This window comes from Arvicanthis niloticus, chromosome X (assembly GCF_011762505.2).
Source record: "Arvicanthis niloticus isolate mArvNil1 chromosome X, mArvNil1.pat.X, whole genome shotgun sequence".
In the NCBI taxonomy this organism is placed as follows: Eukaryota; Metazoa; Chordata; class Mammalia; order Rodentia; family Muridae; genus Arvicanthis; species Arvicanthis niloticus.
Genome location: NC_047679.1, coordinates 65,159,473 through 65,174,110, shown reverse-complemented (window position 1 = coordinate 65,174,110; position 14,638 = coordinate 65,159,473). Strand labels below are relative to the sequence as shown.

Genomic DNA, 14,638 nt, shown 5'->3' with positions numbered 1-14,638 from the left:
CCCAGAATCGTTCCTGTGTAAAGGAAATGCAGGGACAAAAATGGAGCATAGACAGAAAGAAAGGCCATCCAGTGACTACCCCAACTTGGGATCTATCCCATGTGCAATCACCAAATTCTGACATTATTACTGAGGCCATATTGTGCATGCAAACAGGAGCCTTGTATGGCTGTCCTCTTAGGGGCTTTACCAGCAGCTGACTGAGAGACAAATGCAGATACAGCCAACCACTGGATTGTGGTAGGGGACCAATATTAAAGAGTTGGAGGAAGGACTGAAGGAGCTGAAGGGGTTTGCAACCCCATAGGAAGAACAACAGTATCGACTAACCTGGACCACTCAGAGCTCACAAAGACTAAGCCAAAATCCAAAGAGCACACATGGGCTGGTTTGTGGCCCCTGGCACATATGCAGCAGAGGACTGCCTTGTATAGCCTCAGTGGGAGAGGATGCACTTAATCCTGTAGAAACTTATGTCCCAGGGAAGAGAGATGCTAGCAGGGTGAGGTAGGGAGCACAGTCTCAGAGGTCCAGGGAGGCACCAGAAAAGGGGACAATTTTGGAATGTAAATGAATAAAATAATTTTAATAAAGATTTTTTAAAAAGGATTTGATAGCAAAGATAAAATTTTGTTATCTGTTATCACAATACAGTCACTATTCAAAACTTACTTCAAGATAATGTTTCTATCATATCAGTCTACTTTGTTTTTTAGTTTTTAACTTGTATTTGTTTTCTGTCTGTGTGTATTTGCACATGTATGAACACACATACCACAGGGTATATAGAAAAGTGGAAGCTTGTTGTCTCTTTCCATGTGGGTTGCTGAGATAAAAATAAGGTTGTAGATTCACTTGGTATCAAATGAATCAACTTTTTGAGCCATCTTGCTGGCAGCAGCTACTGAAAATAAAATGTAAATCAAATGGAAATAATAAATAAGGTTTTCTAATTTTGATTACATTCCTCTTTCACATGTAGTCTATGAGAAATGATGTAACTAAAAGATAAAAAAATGGGTACAAGTTTTTTTTAATATAAACCATGACATTAGTCTTCTAGACAGTTAATATGCTATGAATTCAAGGTAAATAAACCTGTGTCATTAAAAGGAGACCTCCTCAGCCCTATGAAAACTGAAAGAATCTAATTTTACACTTCCCTTGCCTTATAACAGCATCACCTGTTTGCACACATAAATAAATGCAATCATATCTATTAAAAACCTGGTAACACAGGGGCTAGAGACAAAGATCAGTGGTAAATTGCTTTACTCACCTTTGGTTCAATTCAGAAGTTGGCTTAATTAACTCAACTGGGAGAATTTGCCTAAAATAAGTGGATGTAAATATGACTACCAGAAAAGGTCAATTTAAGTTAATGAAAGCGGATAAAAATTTTCCATTAAAAATGTCCTGTAAGTCAAACATTCTTGTCTTTAAATACATTTTGTTTGCATTTAGTAATTGTGTATATATAGTGCTCATTGTTGTATTTTCATTCAGAATATGGTAATCAAATTCAACCTCTCTTTTTATAATAGGTCACAATGGCTTATCCCTCTTATACATTAGGAATCTGATGTTTGCTTGTTAGTTTGGTTTTCTGAAAACGTGATAGTTTTTCTCAAACCTTGATATATCCTTCTAGATGTATCTCTTGTTTTCTAATTTTACTGTATCTAAAACAAGTATTTTAAGTACATGTTATTTACTTAAATATAATTCACAAAACAACTTTGTGTCATTATGACTAAAAAACAAGGCTAGAAATTTATTTCTATTTTTTTAAATACTCAATGTTCTATGATGTCTTTATAAAATGACACTAAGTTGAATAGCCAGTTGTCTCCTGAATTTTATGTCCCATAGAACTAAAAGAAATGGAAGACTGGGGAGCACTTGGGGAAGAACATAAAGGTCCTTTTATTCAAACCGAAAGAAGCTGTACTTAATTGTTTTGTTTCTAAAAGGCCTCAGCTTGGATTTCTACCTGTTACAAGCTCATTGGATTGGAACTCAGTGAGTTGTCATGGGTGAGAGCAACATGCTTTCAGATTCACACCGAGAATGAACAGCAAAGACAATGGCATTCTGCTGGCAACCTGAAAGAAGCGAACATTCTTATTCAACAGCATGTGAGGATATATACTGTTTTTAGCAGCTTGAATTATCAAAAGAAGAGTTTGTCCTACACTGCTTCATTTTCACTGTTTTCTTTTAAGATTACAACATTAAATTCAATAAAATTGGGAAAAGCACATCAAGCTGCTTATAAGGGATTTTTTTTTATTGTTAAGGTTTTTAACCCTATTTGTTTGCTACAATGTGAATATACACATATGATGAGTTTAATACAAATTACCCTCAAATTAGAATAATTAAGACACTTCTGCAATACATATTATTCCAATATCTTTCTTCAAAGCTATTTTAGACAAGCGAGCTAGAGCCCATTTGAAGACCACTGGCTACTTAGGTGTTAAACACAGACAGTAAATTCACTTTTCTAAATTGCCACATTTATTATATTTAATTCTTCTATAATCAGTAGCACTGAAGTACATGTTCATAGTTGCTTTCCCTTGACAGGGTTCTTTTATTACTGTCCTTTTCCCTACATAATGTCCTGCAGCAGCTGCCCTATTATTATGATGCTTTTCTCTAGTCTCTTTTCCAGTGGTTTTCCTAGCACAAATAATTAAAATGTACTTACCTTCTACTTTTGCTGAAACTAAGTGTGCTCGGGGTGCAAATGTAAGGGGGTGGAACAGAGGAAGTGCTGCTGTGGAGGGGAGCTGGGTTGTTTGTTTCTTTTCATTTTATTTCTGAACAGTGACATATTGATGTTTCAGATAATAAATCATTCCAATTTGTTCATGCCCACAAGCAACGGTTTTAATCTTCATTTACGACTTGCAAAGTCCGTTTTGTTAGAAGCATTTGATAAAATTCTCAATTACCATTTTTTTTACACTGTAGTTCAACTGCTGTGCTGATAAAAGGCTCCAGCTCAGAAGATAAACTGCAAATAATTCCTGAAGAACAAATGTCAGAGGCGGGATACAATGAAAGGGATTTTTTGATATTCTATTACCAGTATAAAAAGGTGGTTCAATATTTATTTTGTTGAGGATGTCATTTAAATATTGCTTGACACCTGCTCCTTATATTCACATACTCATCATATTAAAATTCTAAGCTGTTTAAAAGTGAGATGTGACTCTATGTCCAATCATATGAGAAAAACTCATATACAACTCAAAAGGAGAATGTGGAGCTGATATATGCAAGTTATTTAAATAAGTGAAACTATAAAGGACTCAGTTCTGTGGGTTTTATGGCAGTAAAAATACATATATTTAAGCATCTCCACTTGCCCCATCTCTCAAAAATTTATTTTTGAGACCTTTGCCAATAAGTAGCAAACAAATACCTGTGTCTTAATTTGTTGAATTGCACTTTGCTAGGTAATCTACTGTTGAAAACATATTTTTAAAAATTTCCCTCTATGTGCAGATAGCATTATTCATTTTCTGAGAAGACAGCTCATATTGCAGAAAGCTATAAAATGATAAGTTTTCTTAATGTGAATGGACTTATTAGATCTACCCTCATTAACTCAAGTTTCAAAGTTCCTATTAAATACTCAAGAAGAGCTGATAGCTATCATTTCAAGTATGTGCCCCTCAATACAATTTACTCTATTAACTATTTTCCTCCCAGGATTTCCTCTCCATCCCCCACTCTCTAATCACTTTTAATAATTTTATAGCCAAAGCCTTTTTGCTGTGAGTTTAAAAGTCACATATTGTTTCTAGATTGGATCAAGTCATAGTTTCTAATTTCCTCTTTAGAAAGCAGCAAAACTGTAAGAAATGGGATGAAGAAGTAAAAAAAAGTTTAGAGCCATTAACAGAAGAGAAACTAAAGAATTCACCAAAAAATTTGGTTTGCATTTACAATGCTTTAATGCTATGGCTTTGTTTTCCACTAAATCCCCTTAGATGTGTTATCATATTGTCTCTTATCTCAGAGATTCCATACACATCACATATTTACATATTGCCTTAACTGAACAAAAGATTTCATTTCCTTTGAAATCATAAGAAAGTATATGATTCAAGAAAACCAGTGTAAAGATGTCAGAACATTTATTTACTAGTATTTAATTTCTTGGCTTGAAGAACTTTACTAAAGTGCGAGAGCTCTGAATATAAAGGACATCTGGATTTGAACCCATGACAAAGGGTGATAAAATAATGGAGCTAATCAATTCTGATAGTAAAGTAAAGCAAGTAATATCAACAGAATTATAGATGATGATAAACAGGGTGTCTTTAAATAAGAGTTAAACTAATCTTGTAAAAGTTAAAGCTCAATTGCACTGTAGTAGATAGTTACCCATTCTTTTCTTCATAGAATACACCTTATAACTAATTTTGCCTTTGAATTAAATTACCTCAATCCCTAAACAGAAAGGGACATGAAATGAAGGGTAAGTCTTTGGGACCAGAATTCTTTCAGCTCAAATCTTCATAAATTGGCTCTGAGGCTAGTTCATATTTTCATAGTCAAAATGGGTATAACAATATTGAGGAAGTAAGTTTGGTTTGAATGAGCTCTTTCGGGTATCTAAAAGGACATTGGACTAGGACATAATTTGATGGGTGAAGGTACTAGATGCTTAAGCTAAATGATCATAATTCTACATGTAAAAACACTGGTAGCTAAAATTTTCAAGATTTTCTAGTGATTTTGCTTTGTTTGAGCTTTTTCTTTTTTGTATTATTGGTGTTTTGCTTGTTTTGTGTTTGTTTGTTTGTTTGTTTGTTTGAGAATGAGAATGATCATAAACTTGGGTGGATATGGAGGTATAGGGGGTCTGCTAGGACTTAGGGAGAAGGGAAACACAATAAAATATATTTTAAGAAAGCATTTTTCAATTAAAAAATCAATATATTGCCATACATCAATAATCCCAGTACTCCTACTGAAAGATAGGAGATGGAGACAAAAGAATCACATGGAAACTCAGAGTCCAGCTACCTGGATTATGTGGCACAACAGAAGAAATACCAAGATCCTGCCTCAACAAAATGGAATGAAGAACAACTGACAGTTGTCCTTGACTCTCCACTTGCATATATGCATACAAATACCACACAGACACACAGACCACACAAAGAGAGACTACACACACACACATACAAACACACATATATGAGAGAGAGAGACAGAGAGACAGAGAGACAGAGACAGAGAAATTTTAAATTTACCTTGAAAATGAGGATATGTTCTTCATCCCCAAAACACACACACACACACAGAGAGAGAGAGAGAGAGAGAGAGAGAGAGAGAGAGAGAGAGAGAGAGAGAGAGAGAGAGATGAGTGAATATACTTATATACTTGTAATCCCAGGACTGGAGAGGAAAAGACATTTATTTCAGGGGCTCGCTGATCAGGAGGATGTTTACTCATCAAAGACTGTATTATATGTATTTTAAATTCTTAAATAACATTGTGTAGAGGTTATTTGAGCTTCTAGAAATGTAAAATGTTGGATGGTAGAATTTGCTCAAAACTTCTCAGATTTTACGTACTCTTAAAATTATATTATGATCCTTAACTTTAAGTCATTCCAATTTAGCAAATATTTTTATAGCAGTATACCACCGTGTGAGTTGGTTAATGTCTCTCATTGACTTTCAGTTACCCAATGTGATCCTTCAGGTGTTCCCACTATTGCCTTTCCCTATTGCCTTTCCCTTTCTTCTCAGAATATTAAACATAAGAAATCACTGTGTTTCCAAATGTTTTTTTAAAAAAATTTCCCCCTCAAGATCCTGTAGCCCAATACAGACATCATTACTTCTCTGCTAGTATAGTGATTCCTTTCGTCATGCCTGAAATAGCTACAATACAGAGATTAAATACAATCTATATCCACATAAATCATTGAATAAATGAATCATGAAATTAATATGTAAATTGTGTGTTTAACCTCTATTTATACAGCACTGTCTGTCACCATGTTGTAAATCTAAAACTAATTGCAAATTCACAAATCTGCAAAAAGAACAGCATGGTAAAAGCTTGACATATTTATTAACTAAATGTTGAACTACATTGAATAAATAATTAACAGCCATGCCAGAGCAGAGACAGAAAATTATATTTAAACACAGATGTCACCTGTATGAAGAAGCTTAAACTACTTTAGATCAGATTTTTATATTAATCAAAGAACACTCCTGTTTAATTTTGACAGACGAATCTGTTTCCATTTATTCATGATTTCATTAAACATTTCCTTTTAAAAAGGTTTCTGACATGATGAGCCACAGAAATACTGTTCTTTTTTATGTGCCTCCATGAAAGAAAAAGTAAAAGAATCCCTAAAGGTGAAATTACAACAAACTCATTCAAATAGTACACAAAAAGCTTCTTAATGCACTCAGCATATCGTAACTTCATAAATAAGATAAAGCAAATTCTGTGAGTATTTTTAATGATATGCAGATTAAAACTATTTGACAGTCAATGAGTCATTCCACCAACAATATGGTTGTCTATTTAATTATTTTTCTATAAATAACAAGTTACTCAAATAACAACTTTGAACATAAAGCTGACCTGTAAATACACACAAAGTAAAATATGTTGAGTAATAATGTCCCTTTGTACTTATATAGCACTCCTTTTAAGATGGGACACCCACACAGCCACAAAACCTTCGAACTACAATTTGCCCTGCCTATAAGATGTGCTGGGGTAGAGGTGGCACAGAAATTGTGGGAGTGACCAACCAATGTTTGGTCCAGCCTGAGAACCACCCCTGGAGGGCCAGGACCCAGAGACCTAGGACAGAATCAAACACAATTGGCAAAAAAAAGTCAATGAAATGAGTTTTTTATAGTATTCTCCTATAATCAGATTGATGCTTCACCCAATTGTCATCAGAGAGATTTTTCATCCAGCAACTGATGGAAACATGCAGAGACCCACAGCCAAACCTTAGACAAAGTTCAGGAAAGGAAGAATTGTAGGAGCCAGAGGACTCAAGGACACCACAAGGAAACCCACAGAATCAACCAACCTGGAGCTTACAAAGACTGAACTGAGAAGAGGGGGTCCACTACGTGAGACTGGCCTAAACCCTCTGCCTATATGTTATAGTTGTGTATCTTGGAGTTCTTGTGGAACTCGTAACAGTAAGACACAGGGGCTGCCTCTGATTCTTTTTAAGTGCTTTGGGGACTCTTCATACTGTGTTACTCATCCAGTCTTAATATGTGGGAAGGTGCATAGTCTTCCCAAAACTTGCTATGCCATGTTTGGTTGATATTCATGGGAGGCCTGCCCATTTCCGAAGCGAAGCTGAGGAGAGGTGGATGGCAGATGCAGATGGGAAGTCGGGGTAGGGACTGGGTGGAGAGCAGGAAGGAAAAACTACTGTGGTGGCAATGTAAAAAAAATTAAACTAGCACAGTCTCTACATTAGTTGCTCTATCTACAACACTGGATTAAAAATACACTAAATTTTTAAACGTTTACTATGTAAATTAACAATATAAAATAGTATTAAAATATAGTTGATAACCAAAATTGCAATGAAAACTGTCACTCATTTCAATTGAAATTACTCTTGCAGATGAGAAGTAAATCACAGATCTGGTATTCTCTAACCAATTCAATCTAGGTGACCAATACCACACAAAGTATGAAATGGAACATTTTAAATTGATGGAAAGAGTACTGTATCAAAGAGATTCATACCTAAATTAATAAATGTATGCTTTCTGTTTCCTCTTATCTGGTCCTTTTATAATGTGTCTATATACCCTCAAAATTTTTAACTTGAAAATTTAAGTATACCAACTTAAATGAAATTTAAATTGTGATAAAGGTTCAAAATGTGTAATCAATACTCATAATTTCTTACCCTGGAAAAGTTTTAATTTTGCTCAGTATGGATAAATGCCACTAACAGCCAGACATCTTCATGGATTGCTTATGTCAAATTATTCATATTGTCCTGCATAATTTTCCTAATAACAAGTGTTATGTATTCTTTTAAAAGCTGGTTGAATTAGTACATTGTGCATCTGTGGAATTTTGTATATTAAAAAGCATCTGGGCCCTATCAGATCTGCATCTGTTTCTATGGAATTTGTAAACAAACTACAGCACATTTCAAGATCCCAATAATCCTAAATAGAAATCATGGGGACAGAGAAAAAGAAGTACAGGAATAGCTTTCCCGTTCTGCCTTGAGTGAACCAGGCTCATGAGCCAGTGACACCCAGAACTTAAGAGGTTTTTGGAACACGGGAGGTCAGTCGTGGACGGCTGCTCCGCGGCTGTCATCATGCCACAAAATGAATATATTGAATTGCACTGCAAATGATATGGATATCGTTTGGACTACCATGAGAAAAAGAGAAAGAAAGAAGGTCTGGAGGCCCATGAACGTTCAAAGGAGGCAAAAAAAAAAAAAAAAAAAAAGAGAAAGAAAGATTGGCCTGAAGGCTAAGCTCTACCATAAACAGCGCCATGCAGAGAAAATACAAATGAAAATGACTATTAAGATGCATGAAAAGAGAAACACCAAGCAGAAAGATGACGAGAAGACTCCACAGGGAGTAGTGCCTGCCTATCTGCCTGACAGAGAGGGGAAGTCGAGAGAAAAAGTACTTTCCAACATGATTAAGCAGAAACAAAAGAAAAGGAGGGAAAATGGGAGGTCCCTCTACCCAAAGTTCGTGCCCAAGGAGAAACAGAAGTATTGAAAGTTATTCGAACAGGAAAAAGAAAAAAGAAGACACGGAAGAGAATGCTTACTAAAGTCTGCTCTGTTGGTGATGGTTTTACAAGAAAACCACCTAAATATGAAACGTTCATTACGCCAATGGGTCTACGTTTCAAAAAAGCCCATGTCACACACCCTGAGCTGAAAGCGACTTTTTGCCTGCCTATACTCGGTGTGAAAAAGAATCCATCATCCCCATTATATACAACCCTGGGTGTGATCACCAAAGATACAGTTATTGAAGTGAATGTGAGTGACTTGGGCCTTGTGACACAAGGAGGCAAGGTTATTTGGGGAAAGTATGCCCAAGTTACCAATAATCCTGAAAACGATGGGTGCATAAATGCAGTCTTGCTGGTTTGACAGTGACATCATACAAGTCATTCCACTCACTATGGAAGACTACATGCTGTCAGGAAAACACCATCACTGTAACCTTTCTGAACTACCATGCAGCCTTACCCCATGTGCAGTCATCAAAAAGTATTTATTAAGGTGTTAAGGAAAATAAAACACTGCCCTATTTTACAGTTGGTCTTCAGTCTGGGGGCCTAATGACTTACATGTTAATAAAATTTAGTGACTGAGTAGCAAGTATACAAAAGCATACTAAGTACTAGGTATGCAGCAATACAGGTTCATTACTTGAAAAGCCACCAGTGTAGCTGAAAGTTCCTGTAAAGGTCAAGTATTTCCTATCTTGATGCCATTAATCCTGAAACATGGAACATTTTAAACACATGGTAGTGTTTAAATTCATAAAATATTACATTAGAAGTCTGAGAGAAGGTAAATTGGATGAAAAAATTTCACAACTCAGGTTGTCACTTGTAATTAATGCTTTATGTGGTACTTTCAGTGAACTCAAATGCACTTCCACCATTTGCTATATTCTAAAACTAGGGAGTGCACTTATTGAGAATTGGCTTAGATAATTCTTGACCATGTACCAGTGACTTGAGATGTGGCAGCTAATTTAAACTGAAGGTCATGATTTGGGGTTGTAACTTAATCCACGTTCTTAAGAGTGTATATGATATTAATCTGTAATCACCATATTGCTTTAAATTGTTTACTTTTTTATAAATCTTCTTTCATATTTTAAAAAAACAAGTACAGGAATAGAAATCAGAACATAAAACCAGAGCCTCATTACTTTACAGAGGTATTGCACATTATAATGTGTTATAGTACAGTAATTAGAATGCTTGATTTGCCTTTTATTTCTTACAAATCAAGAACAAAAGAAGGACCAATATATGTGGTTCTTTTTTACACAGCGTAAGTCAATGAGAGCCAGTGGCAAGAGAAGAAAGATATCGAAAAGAAGTGTAAGAATCTTTACAGAAGAAATACCTAGAAATTCCAAATGTGGGCTAAATGTAATGAAGCATAAAGGATTTAGCACAGTGACTACAGCATAATCAGAGTCTTAAGAAAAGTTTAACTATAATATGTGTGATGATTATTAAAATGAAAACAATCCTAAATCTGAATGATATATGCAAATCACTACAATAGACAAGACTTTTATAAATATTTTATATGAAAAACTCTTGTGACCTGATGATTGTTTATAACATTGAAGAAGTATTCACACTTCTCTCTCTCTTTCCCTTCCTTTCTCTCTTTCCCTCCCTCCCTCTCTATCTAGCTCTCATTTTCTTGCACACACACACACACACACACACACACACAATCTTTAGCTTTTAGCTTTAGTTACTATTGTCAAAAATTTGACTTAGAATATTTTTCTAGCATATTAATTAATACTTTAATATCACAACACAAACCCACTACATATTAACACAGTTATGAAAAGATCACAACTTTAGAAAAATAAGTAACAACATTATTTAACAAGATAAATGGCAATATTTTATATTTAGGCCTTTTTAAGCCTAACATTTAATGGCTTAACCATCGATGCAGGCTTTATTATATATAAATTATATTACTATATATAAATCTAGAAGACATCTAGATTTTCACAGTTGTTTTTACATTCAGATGGATTATTATTTTGGACTTTTTGTTGCATATACACTGAGAAAGCTATCCTTACACACATGTGTATGTAAAACAGTGTTTTGGGTTCCCATTGGATGCATATTAGGGGACTCCAGGAGCACCTTAAATGATATTTTGAGAATTACTACCTTAATTCAATTCATTATCTTATGAAGATTTCTCCTATAATTATATTATGATGGAGATCAGTAGCATCTCTCCTCTCTCTCTCCTCTCTCTCTCTCTCTCTCTCTCTCTCTCTCTCTCTCTCTCTCTCTCTCTCTCTCTCTCAAATAAGTTATGCTCTGCATTCTTGTAAAAACAGATTGGGAACAAAGGAACACTATGCTGCTCTTTGGGAAGTTGTAATTTGGCATTAGTTGCTGACAAGTATGTTGATAAATTGGATCAATTAGTATTTTCACTGATGTTCTAAACTTTCCCTACAAACACATCTCAGTCAACATTATATGCTTTTCCTGAGCCTATTCATCATATTGTTATTCTTTTTCTGAGCCTATCCTTAAAGAGGGTGTCTAATCCCAAAACAAAGATTTATTTATATGGAAGACCCATATAAATAAACCCTCCATATACCAAAATTTGGGCCCTCCATGACATGCTACATCCCTTTAAATGAATATTAAAACGGTTCAACTTGTTTTTCATTGGAAACCCAGGGCATGGATTTGGTTTTTTTTTTTTAACTTTATGATACTAATTTAGAAAGAAATTAGGAACCAAGTTAGATCACAAGAAACAGAGAATTATCATAATCTACCTGTTCTATTTGCTGGGTTGGGAAGGAACTGCTAAAAGGGAGCATTTTCCTCACCTCATGTTTAAGCCAGAGATTGGCACTATCCTATCTGTCTGTTTCCAGTGGAGATTTATGTTGAAGAGATAAAACTTTCTCCCACTTTTTTTGTTTTCATCCATTCCTTGTCTCATCCGACATTTCATTCTGGAAAGGAGAAAGAGCTGCTCATCTCAGTGGCAGGAAAGAACAATCTTCGATTTATAACATGCAGGAGCCCATCACTGTGATAGAGCAATCTTTCCCCTAGACAACTCTCCATTACTGAGGCTGATGCCTCCTTGCCCTGATGTTGCTTCAGCACTGATCTGTCAGTCCCAACAGCAGGGCAAATGGCAACACCTGCCCCTATGGACATTTTTCATCTTTATCTCAGAAAAACTTGTTTTGTCGGTTCCTTAAGCAGACTGCAAAAACAAACTTCCAACAGTTTCTGTTTTACAGATCTCCTCCTTTATTACACAAATGCATATACTATACATATGTGTGTTTATATAATATAAATTTCAATAAAATTATATATTTTGCAGAGTATCTTAGGTTGTATTTGCTCATCTTCCTTCCCTTTCATAAAAGTGAATCTTCAGTCCTGATGAAGTATAACTAAAAGCTACTAGAAAAGCATCACTTTTCAAATATTTTAGGAATAGCAAAGCAGACATGGCTTAACTATCTTGGGGAGTCACTAACATAAACACAAGGCTGTTTTGTTACACAAGCTTACTTGCCAGAGCTCAATTCATTCAGATGTCATGTTTGATTTTAGAAAACAATGTAAATTATTTACTGATATGGGCTTTTTAATTTCAAATAATATTAAGGGCAAACAAAAGAAAAGAGAGAGCAGCAGATGAGAACCTCAAGTTTCTAGAACAGTAATAAATAATAGAAAGGGCGATTGATTAATAGTAACTCCCAGGCAGCTGAAAACAATCCTGGAGACTGTTTTTGCTTTTCTATAGAAAAAACAAGAATATTAAAAATACTAAAGTGACACTGTTGCTCTTCTTTATAGGGTGAACTATAACATGATCAAATTTATTGAAAGGTGAGATTGAAATAGCCAATTATGAGAAAAGCCAATTTCTCCTTATTCTGAAATGTAAAACATACTGAAAGTAAAACACATTTTAGTAAAAGCATTACAAAAAAATATTGACAGCTCTTTCAACAGCAGGTGTGTCTCAGGATCTGATCCCTTTTAACACTAAATTCCCTGCTTTGTGATATTCATAAAACTCACTTAAAGTACAATCAATCTTATAAAATTTTTCCCAGGATTTGGAACATTTTCCTACAAATGTGGGAAGCATAGTGGACACAGAATCAAAAGAACAAATAGCATAATATGCAGTTGGCTTTTTCAATTTCTTTCCAGTTCCATTCAACCTACATAAAGTAAACTTGTAGAATCCAATCAGATCTCCAGGTGGTTTATATAGTATTTATGGATTTAGCTTATCTTTAACTTTCCTCTCCATCCAACAGCTATCTAGTTTTCAAAGTTCCATCTGGTTCTTAAGTTAAAAACAAATAGAAATAGAGTGTAAGGCAAAATGAAGAAAAAAGAAAAAAAAGAAATGCAGACAAGTAGCACATCTGTCAGTGAGTAGCATGTTTATACTACGTTCCCTAAAGAATTTCTGAACTTAATCCATGAAAGTCTATTATTTATCTTTTCTGTCAAAAATGGCTTAGAATTCTATATGCCAGAGCTAGTTAGATGTTACATTTGAATCTCACCAAAGTTTGAAAAGAGTTTAAGATATTAGATCCATGCATTGGCATGCAGAAATGCAAGATAGATAGATAGATAGATAGATAGATAGATAGATAGATACATACATACATACATACATACATACATACATACATACATAGATTACTTGAACAATAGCACTGATAGATCAGACCTGGGAGAAATGGAAAGTGAGTATGATGGTGGTACATTTCATGAAATTCCAAAATAATTAATAAAAAATTATGTTGTCCAAAATGAAATTACTCTTTAAAGAATTGAGAGACTTGTCAATGAATGACAGAGAGGAGATTCCAAACAGGCTGAAACACTTCTTAATATAATGAATTAAAGAGGTTTGCTACTTTTGTACCTTAGATATTTCCTTGAGACAGACCACTTCAAACATATTATCTAAAGTAGCTTCACATTTTGATGCACAATCATGAATTATCTAAATTTTTACTACTCAAAGGAGACATGGCCATACTGCAGTGCTGGGAATTCAAGCAAACTACCATGTAATGCCTACAGTGTCTAGCAGAGTTAGGAGTTAGGTATGCCTACAGGGAATTGTGCTTTGTGAAAAATAACTGAAACCTCACACTTTAGTGCCAGTATGTTCATCAACTAATTTAAAAGTAGACCAAACTTTTTTGCTTTTTAATCTTAGAAAAAAACCTGATGGCAGTGCTGTATTTACAATAAATGTTATAATCAATTCTGTGGTCTCAGGTGTTACTGCTTTATTTACTTTTAAGGGCAGCTGTAATAAACCAGAAGGATCAATATTATAAGGTTTTATGCATTTGCTGTAAAATTATTATGGATTCACTGAATTATTGTATTGCAGAATTTTATCAATGGTATTAACTTTAAAACCAAATAAACATTATTTGGAATGATATATCCTATTTTCTCTACCCTTGGAATTTTGTGGCAATCTGCAAAGGCAATTTGTAATAGGAAAGTAGAGAACTCAGACAGCATTCCAAGAATTTATAATCCATTTAATGAAGAGAATAAGAAGATACATAAAAAGAACTATGAAGTACTATTAAATATCATAAAATATGTGGTATCAGTGCTTCTTTTTTATAACTCAAATTAATTTTATGTACAACCATATAATAATATGGACAAATTATCTAAAAATAAAGTAATTATCTGATTGAGTTAGAAATCTTCAAGTGGCTGGCACATATTGATATTTGCCTTGTTATGCCAAAATAATTGACTGAATTCTCAACTATGCACAGC

General features: G+C 34.4%; 1 protein-coding gene and 1 pseudogene across 2 annotated transcripts in view; one reads left to right on the top strand and one right to left on the bottom strand.

Annotated features, from left to right (window-relative positions):
* The window catches only part of Dach2 (dachshund family transcription factor 2), a 464,497-nt gene that overhangs the window by 385,144 nt on the left and 64,715 nt on the right, over positions 1 to 14,638 (bottom strand). The window lies entirely within an intron of this gene.
* LOC117695255 (ribosome biogenesis protein NSA2 homolog pseudogene) lies at positions 8,361 to 9,196 on the top strand (annotated as a pseudogene).